Source organism: Myxocyprinus asiaticus, chromosome 27 (genome assembly GCF_019703515.2).
Source record: "Myxocyprinus asiaticus isolate MX2 ecotype Aquarium Trade chromosome 27, UBuf_Myxa_2, whole genome shotgun sequence".
Classification (NCBI taxonomy): Eukaryota; Metazoa; Chordata; class Actinopteri; order Cypriniformes; family Catostomidae; genus Myxocyprinus; species Myxocyprinus asiaticus.
Window position 1 is genome coordinate 41,367,207 of NC_059370.1, and position 9,532 is coordinate 41,376,738.

Below are 9,532 nucleotides of genomic sequence, written 5' to 3' on the forward strand. Positions count from 1 at the left end.
TTAAATATGATTGTAAATTGTGTATAAAATAAATAATTAAAAATAATTGTATTTAGAACTCCTGTGAGCAAGCTGTGACAAGGAACACAAAACTTCATAAGATGTTGGTTAATGGAGAAAAAAAACTTTGGAAGAAATCAGACTCAATGTGGGGGCCAGTTCCCCTCTGCCTAAACTTAATTAGTTATTTATGTGTAGAGCAAGTTATGGTCTAAAATGAGTAAACTAAGTAAGTGTGTCAGTGTTTAAACAAAGATTTTGTATGAACTTTAAGATTAATGACTAATGTCTTTGACGATCATCCAGGATTAACTGCAGAAGTTCACATTGATCCATTGTCCTTTGTTAGTTGGCTGATGAAGGCTTTTGTTTGCAATTAAATGATAGTCTGTGTATTCCATTTCAAGAGTGTAGTCCATCAATAAACAAAGGTGATGCAGGCAGAGATCAATGAGGTGCATCGCAATTCAACCTGCAGGTAATTTCGATGAGGTTTGGTGGGGTCCATCCTAAATCCAGTGTTCAGGCTGTGTCATATGAATTATCCGATGTCTTACAGTTGGAGTTGGCATCAGTTCATCCTCTGAAGTCCATCGTAAAAGACTGAAGTGATGTCTGGCTAGCACCGGCTGCATTTAGTTGTCATCTCTCGGAGACACATAGCAGTGGAGTCTGACACCAAGCAGGAACGGAGCTAGATCTGGCTGGCTCTGGTAACCTCGGGATATGAATTGAGACGTGGAAAAAAAATAGAATAATATTAGTGTAGATGTCATTCAATTTTATGCAGAGCTATAGATCATGATAGATGTTTCTGGTTCCGGCAGACCTAACTAAAGCAGCCTAACTGTGAGTTGATGGATAAATTAGGTGGATGCCTGGCTAAATAGATGAGTCTTTAGTCTAGACTTAAACTGAGTGAGTGTGTGTCCCGAATAGTGTTAGGGAGACTATTCCATAGTTTAGGAGCCAAATAGGAAAAGGATCTACCTCCTTTTGTGGATTTTGATATTCTAGGAACTCGTGATCATAATGAAAGTGATTGAACATAGCGTGTCAGAAGGTCACTAAAGTACTGTGGAGTTAGACCATTCAAAGCTTTGCATGTAGTTAACAGAATTTAACAGAATTTAAAGAACTGAAATGGAATCTAAATGTCCTTTTCTCTGTCCACTGCTATTCTAAACTCCTAAAACTTTCCTGCTGGAAAAAACAAAACTTTTAAACCAGCCTAGGTTTGCTGGTCTCAACTGGTTTAAGCTGGTCTGAATAGCTGAAGTGTGCCCAAAACCCCTCTAAAACCAGCTAACTGACCATCCTGGGAGACCAACTAAGACCTGCCAACCAGATTATTTGGTGGTTTAATATACATGTATATATATATATATATATATATATATACACACAGTATACCAAGAGGGCTTTCATACACCAAGGCTTATTGTTATTCCAGCAGATGCTTGTGTCTTTGAAGTGCGAAGGCGAGTGTTTGATGCAGCAACTCTGGCCAACACTTGATTACATACACATGGACTGTTTACTGCTGTATTATGGACTCTTAATACAGGATTTTTAGTGTTGTGTCCTCCATGTTGGTCTCAGGTCTTTGAATTGTGAATAAATATTGTGTAAAATACATTTCATTTGAACAATTTCACATAAATCTCATTAACTGTCATGAAATAGTATAACATAAACCGTGGGATCACTGTTCAGTGTGTTCAGAATCAGAATGAGCTTTATTGCCAAGTATGCTTACACATACAAGGAATTTGTCTTGGTGACAGGAGCTTCCAGTGTACAGCAATACAAAAACAATACAAAAACAGCAGCAAGACATAGATGAAAATAAAAAATTGTTATACACATATGTACATACACACACAGACACCCACATACATACATACATATATACACATATGTAGTGCAATCTAATACAAATCTGTTATCTGTTATGTACAGTGCAAAGGTTTTTTTTTTTTTTCTTCTTTCAGAGGAATGAAATGGCAGAAGAGGTTGGATGTGTTGGATAAATATAAAAAAGACTAAACTGTGTATTGCACATAGTTATTGCTCAATGGGGCAATTTAACTGTTCATGAGATGGATAGCCTGAGGGAAAAAACTGTTCCTGTGCCTGACGGTTCTGGTGCTCAGAGCTCTGAGGCGTCGGCCAGAAGGCAACAGTTCATAAAGGTAGTGGGCAGGGTGAGTGGGGTCCAGAGTGATTTTTTCCAGCCTTTTTCCTCACTCTGGAAGTGTATAGTTCTTGAAGGGGAGGAAGGGGGCAACCAATAATCCTCTCAGCAGTCCGAACTGTCCTTTGTAGTCTTCTGATGTCTGATTTCATAGCTGAACCAAACCAGAGAGTTATTGAAGTGCAGAGGACAGACTCAAGGACTGCTGAGTCGAACTGTATCAGCAGCACCTGTGGCAGGTTGAACTTCCTCAACTGGTGAAGGAAGTACAACCTCTGCTGGGCCTTTTTCACAATGGAGTCAATGTGTGTCTCCCACTTCAGGTCCTGTGAGATGGTAGTGCCCAGGAACCTGAATGACTCCACTGCTGCCACAGTGCTGTTTAGAATGGTGAGGGGGGTCAGTGTTGGGGTGTTCCTCCTAAAGTCCACAATCATCTCCACCGTTTTGAGTGTGTTCAGCTCAAGGTTGTTTTGACTGCACCAGACAGCCAGCTGTTCAACCTCCCTTCTGTATGCAGACTCATCGTCATCTCGGATGAGGCCGATGACAGTGGTGTCTTCCGTAAACTTCAGGAGCTTGACAGAGGGGTACTTGGCGATGCAATCATTGGTGTAGAGGGAGAAGAGTAGTGGGGAGAGCACACATCCCTGGGGGGCACCAGTGCTGATTGTACAGGTGCTGGAAGTGAGTTTCCCCTGTCTCACAAGCTGCTACCTGTCCGTCAGAAAGCTGGTAATCCACTGACAGATGGACATGTGAACAGAGAGTTGGTGTAGTTTAGTCCGGAGAATAGCTGGGATGATGGTGTTGAAAGCCGAACGGAAGACCACAAAAAGGATCCTTGCATATGTCCCTGGTCTGTCCAGATGTTGCAGGATATGATGCAATCCCATGTTGACTGCATCATCCACAGACCTGTTTGCTCGATAAGCAAATTGAAGGGGATCTAGAAAGGGTCCAGTGATGTTCTTCAGGTGGGCCAACACCAGTCTCTCAAATGATTTCATGACCACAGACGTAAGGGCGACAGGTCTGTAGTCATTAAGTCCTGTAAATTTTGGTTTCTTTGGGACAGGAATAATGATTGAGCATTTGAAACAGCATGGGACTTCACACTGCTCCAGTGATCTATTGAAGATCTGTGTGAAGATGGGGGCCAGCTGGTTAGCACAGGATCGAAGACACGCTGGTGAGACGCCATCTGGGCCTGAAGCTTTCCTCGTCTTTTGTTTCCGGAAGACGCGGCTCACATCATCTTCACAGATCTTAAGTGCAGGTTGAGTAGCAGGAGGGGGGAGGAGGGGGTTGCAGGAGGTGCTGGTGTTTGTGAAGTGAAGGTCAGAGTGGGTGTGGGGTGTGAGATTGGGTTTTCAAATCTGCAGTAGAACACATTCAGGTCGTCAGCCAGTTGTTGGTCCACCACAGGGTTGGGGGTAGGAGTCCTGTAATTTGTGAGTTGTTTCATGCCACTCCACACTGATGTAGGGTCATTAGAAATGTTTTCAATCTTTTCAATGTTCAAAGAAACATCAATATTTACATCCTTTTTTACTATAAATCTCCACTTTCACACCAAACAAATTTGTCCATCTGGCACCAACAATCATCTATGTGATTATCTAATCAGCCAATCGTGTGGCAGCAGTGCAGTGTATAAAATCAGGCAGATACGGGTCAGGAGCTTCATTTAATGTTCACATCAACCATCAGAATGGGGAAAAAATGTGATTTGGACCATGGCATGATTGTTGGTGCCAGATGGGCTGGTTTGAGAGTTTCTGTAACTGCTGATCTCCTCAGATTTTCACGCACAACAGTCTCTAGAATTTACTCCGAATAAAAAAATTTAAAAAACATCTAGTGCTCGGCAGTTCTGTGGATGGAAATGCTTTGTTGATGAGAGAGGTCAACAGAGAATGGCCAGACTGGTTAGAACTGACAAAGTCTAAGGTAACTCAGTTAACCGCTCTGTACAATTATTGTGAGAAGATTAGCATCTCAGAATGCTATTCTGAGATGCGGATTGGTGCTGTTTTGGCAGCACGAGGGGGACCTACACAATATTAGGCAGGTGGTTATAATGTTGTGGCTGATCTGTGTATTTGACACTGGTGTTTCTATGCAAAACTGCCGTATACTTTGATAACTTTTCTCAATGCACATCTTCATCATACAGCTTTCCTCGAGCAGGGTTTTTTTTTTCTCTACTTTTATACATCACAGTTCAAACTGGGCCTGCTCTCCATACTACCCACAGTTCTTGCCAACATTGCCATTAGCATCCATGTTCCTGAGCTGCGTTTCAATCTACTATGTTGGGGCCCGGGTAGCTCAGCGAGTATTGACGCTGACTCCCACCCCTGGAGTCACGAGTTCGAATCCAGGGCATGCTGAGTGACTCCAGCCAGGTCTCCTAAGCAACCAAATTGGCCCGGTTGCTAGAGAGGGTAGAGTCACATGGGGTAACCTCCTCGTGGTCACTATAATGTGTGGTTCTCGCTCTTGGTGGGGCACCTGGTGAGTTGTGCGTGGATGCCGCAGAGAGCAGCGTGGGCCTCCACACGCGCTATGTCTCCGTGGTAACACGCTCAACAAGCCACATGATAAGATGCGTGGATTGATGGTCTCAGACGTGGAGACAACTGAGATTCGTCCTCCACCACCCGGATTGAGGCAAGTCACTACACCACCATGAGGACTTAGAGCGCATTGGGAATTGGGTATTCCAAATTGGGAAGAAAAGGGGAGAATTATTTTTTTTTTAAATCATCTACTACGTTTTTCACACCTGTTTGAGTTCTTCGACTGCACTGAGACTCGCACAAACTACTCAAACATGTTCCGCATTTGCAACTTGGTGCTTTACATACTAGTTATTATCCACTGGAATGCCTGCATCTGCTCTGCCATCTCCAAGTCTCTGGGCTTTGGAATGGACCAATGGGTCTTCTACCCAAACATCTCTGATCCTGAGTTTGGGACTCTCACACAGGAATACGTCTACTGCCTGTATAGGTCCACCCTCACAATAACGACCATTGGAGAAATGCCCGCTCCTGTGCGTGATGAGGAGTATCATTTTTGATTTCCTCTATGGCGTTCTCATTTTCGCCACCATCGTTGGTAACGTAGGATGTATGATATCGAACATAAATGCCACAAGAGCTGAGTTCCAATCTCGCTTCGATGCCATGAACAAACACTGCATGCAGTTTCAAAAGATCTGCAAAGAGCTCGAAGCCTGGGTCATCAAATGGTTTGACTACTTGTGGTCCAACAAGAAAGCCGTGAATGAGTGAGAAGTCCTGAAGAACCTGCCCAACAAACTACAGGCCGAGATCGCTATCAATGTGCACTTGGAAACATTGAAGAAGGTCCGTATCTTCCAGGACAGTGAGGCGGGCCTTTTGGTGGAACTGGTTTTGAAGCTACGGCCACAGGTTTTCAGCCCTGGAGACTACATTTGCCGAAAAGGGGACATTGGAAAAGAGATGTACATCATTAAAGAGGGTCATCTTGCCGTCGTGGCCGATGATGGGGTGACCCAGTACGCGCACTTGACAGCTGCTTTGGCGAGATTAGCATCCTCAACCGGGCAGAAGTTGGGGGGGGTGAAATATTTTGGTGTAGGGCATCTGTGTAATATTTAAGTATAGGGCAATTGTGCAATACTTAGGTGTAGGGCATTTGTGCAATATTTAGGTGTAGGGCATCTGTGCAATAGTATGATATATAGTATGGTATAGGGCTTTGTGCAATATCTGATGTGTAAATGCATGTTAATTGTAGTTTGTTTGTATGTGTGCTGCTCTGTTGACTGTGTAAATGCATGTTAATTGCAGTTTGTTTGTATGTGTGCTGCTCTGTTGACTGTGTTAATGCATGTTAATTGCAGTTTGTTTGTATGTGTGATGCTATGTTGACTGTGTTCTCTCGGATGCCCAAGACAAATTTCTCCTAAGGGAGACAATAAAGGCTAATCTAAACAACAAACGGAGCAAAATGGGCAACCGTCGCACAGCTAACTTCCGAAGTATTGGCTACTCGGACCTCTTTTGTTTGTCAAAGGACAATCTTATGGAAGCTGTAATGGAGTATCCGGATGCCAAGAAGGTTTTGGAAGAGAGAGGAAGACATATTCTTCTTAATGAAGGTCTTTTGGAGGAGTTGGGGGCTGGTGGACTGGGAGAGGAACAGGTAGCGGAGAAAGTGGAGCGGTTGGAAGCTTCTCTTTAAATATTACAGACATGCTTTGTACAGTTACTGGGTGAGTACATGGCCATTCAACAGCGCCTGAAGCAAAGAGTCACAGCGCTGGAGTGTAAGACGCATCACTCCGGCAGTGGATTCCTCTCAGATGGCAATAACAGCACTATTGATGGTGATGGTAAACTCAATGAGGTCAACATTCAACTCTGAGCACTTGTTTCTAAGATTCCACGATTTCTAATCCATATGTGTCCCAGTGACTTAACATTTGCCAATATGCAACTTTAGTAAATTTAAACTTAAATGACCTTCACAACATCGTACATGCAAGTTGAAAAAATAAGTACAAAAAAATAAAACATATCTACAAATCTGAAAAACAAACTTTTCTCATGTCCCTTCGCTCTGGGACTACACATTAATTGATAAATAAACATTAAAGTACTTCAAAAATTATTATTATTATTTTATAATTTTGTAGATCAATTGTTTATATTGTGCTAAAAAAACATTTGGTCATGAGTAATTCATTATTAATTTTTTTTTGTTGTTGTTGTGTCCTATCATATTGACTCCTGAACCTGAACACATTTACCAGTATTAAATATTTTGAATATTCCAAAAATCACATGTTCAACTGGAAGTGACATCGTCTGAATTTCCTGAATTCCATAGTAAGACAAAAGGTAAGTTCTCTCATTCTTTTTCTGTATTTTCAGTGATATTGTGATCTTTACAGAGGAGATACTGGTCAAATTTCAACACTGTTACCTAAATTATAGATTATATTAATTTATGAATTACAAATTAATACATTTTATGTGAATCTTTAGAATGTCATTAGCATAGGTACAACCTTGCCATATTTTGTGTTTGCTAATTATATGCTAAAAACACCCTGTTTCTTTTAAACCTGTTATTCATTCAAGAGTAACAGGGTTGAGTAGCAGTAAAAAAAAAAAAAAAACTTTATGAGGATGTCTAGTTTGGACCCAAGAAGATGGAAAGTGTGAAAAAGATGGGCCAAGTCAGAGAACACAAACACAGTAAACTGAGTGAATAGAGACCAAGTCTTACTCTGTTCAACCCTGTTACCCAATATTCAATTCTGTTATGTGGCATTCAACCCTGCTGATTAATCATTTTATCACAAAATGATAAAAAATAAATTACTCCTGTTTTTTTTAATCACATTTGGTCCAAATTTTCTTACTACTTAATAAATAAAATACTATAAAAATGTGGATAGAATTGGGCTTGTGGGCTCCTTTAAAATGAAAAACTGACTTTGTTATTCAAATGAAATACAAATTACATGAATATAGTCATTATTTTGAAAGGAACATAAATTATTTTGACATGCAACCATGCATTTTATAAAAAGTAAAAGTTAATTGAGGGAAAAAATATATATTACTTTATAAACATTATATTCAAACAATTAAACAAATTTTAGCTGGCTAACAGAGTTGAGAAATGTGCAGCCATGGTCCACACAAAAAACCACATGTACAAAATAAAAGATTATATATATATATATATATATATATATATATATATATATATATATATATATATATATATATATATATGTACTGAGTGTGTGTGTGTATGTATATATGTGTGTAAGGAATAATTGATGACGGCCCATTGAATTATTGAAAAATAATGCACATCCGAGGTGGAAATGTGGTCACGATGCGCAGCGGACCATTACACCGTCAATTATTCCACTTATACTACGGTTACCACACCTTAAGACATCGTTCAGGGTTTTATCTCATTTCGTTCCTAAAATGCTTTTGTGAGTGGAACTACTTTCTTCCACCACGGATTCAGCGTCTTGCTTTAATATAGTCCGAGCCTTCATTGCTAGTTCGAAAACGTCACTTTAGAACTAGCAACGGAGGATAACGAGGCTTGCGCTGCTTTACTGGAGCACTTACTGGAGTACAAAGGTAGTGCGTTTGTGTGTATGTGTGTGTGTATGTGTTTTTGAGTGATCGAAAGAGAGAAACTCAGAAACTGAGAGAGATCGCTTCTGGGATTACCTTTTCTGTTTTTCGCTCGTGAGTAAGTGTGTGCATAATGCGTATAAGTATGTGTATCCACGTGTGTGAGAGCTTAAGTTGGGTGGGGGAGCGCATGGCTGTTTCCCACAGATATTTCAGATAATATAGAAACTGTTTTATTGATCAAGTGTATCTAGCTTTGATACACCTCAAGCCTTTGTTGCTAGTTCAAAAAAGTCACATTAGAACTAGCAACGGAGGATGCGCTTCTTTTCTTCATTATAGTAACAAGGTTGTGTGTGTGTAAGTGCGGGTGAGACGAGTAGCGCGAGGGTGCTTTTCAACCTAAATTGTAATAAATGTAGGATATTATAGACATTGTTTGACATTCTTAACTGATTTACTTTAACCATTTTCTTGTTTATATGGTTATTTTGTTGTAGTAGCCTATAGGGCTCTTTGAAATAACTGAAATAATTTGGCGAAGTGATATGGAACCGTTATGCGGTCAAGACCTGGATCTACTTCATAACCGTGCGTTTACTTGAAAGATAATTGCACACCTTAGAACTTCCGTCAACCAATCAGAATCAAGCATTCAACAGACCCGTGTATAATTTTCAATAATTCAACGGTCTGTAGTCAATTATTCCTTACATTATATAATTTACTAAATATTTACTGGCTAAAAGCATGTTTTCTTAGATTAAATGTTGATAATTGACAGAAAGTTACGTTTGATTTTCAAGAGGTGAAAGGCCTAAATGGCACCGCAATCGCTGAATCACCCTTTATATACCGTATGTTTCTTGTTGTATTCATCACTGTCTGCTGCGTTTTGTTTTAAAGTGTTTTTAGGTTTAATTATTCTAATAATCATTTAACTTACTTATTTTGAACATTTACTTCATCTAACTTACTAAACTATTAACTAACCTGTTCAAACTCTCACTGATGGGTAATGCCAGCTGTCTCCTTTTGCTGCTCATATCTGTTTACAAAAACACCAATTACTCATATACAGTAAATATATATTTCATATATATGTGGAAGGCCCAGATGTACAACTAAACAAGAGGATAAGTACATCAGAGTCTCTAGTTTGAGAAAC

At 40.2% G+C, this 9,532-nt stretch overlaps 1 pseudogene; it reads left to right on the forward strand.

Moving 5' to 3' along the window:
* Window positions 1–216: 216 nt before the first annotated feature.
* LOC127417843 (cyclic nucleotide-gated olfactory channel-like) lies at window positions 217–6,619 on the forward strand (annotated as a pseudogene).
* Window positions 6,620–9,532: the final 2,913 nt, after the last annotated feature.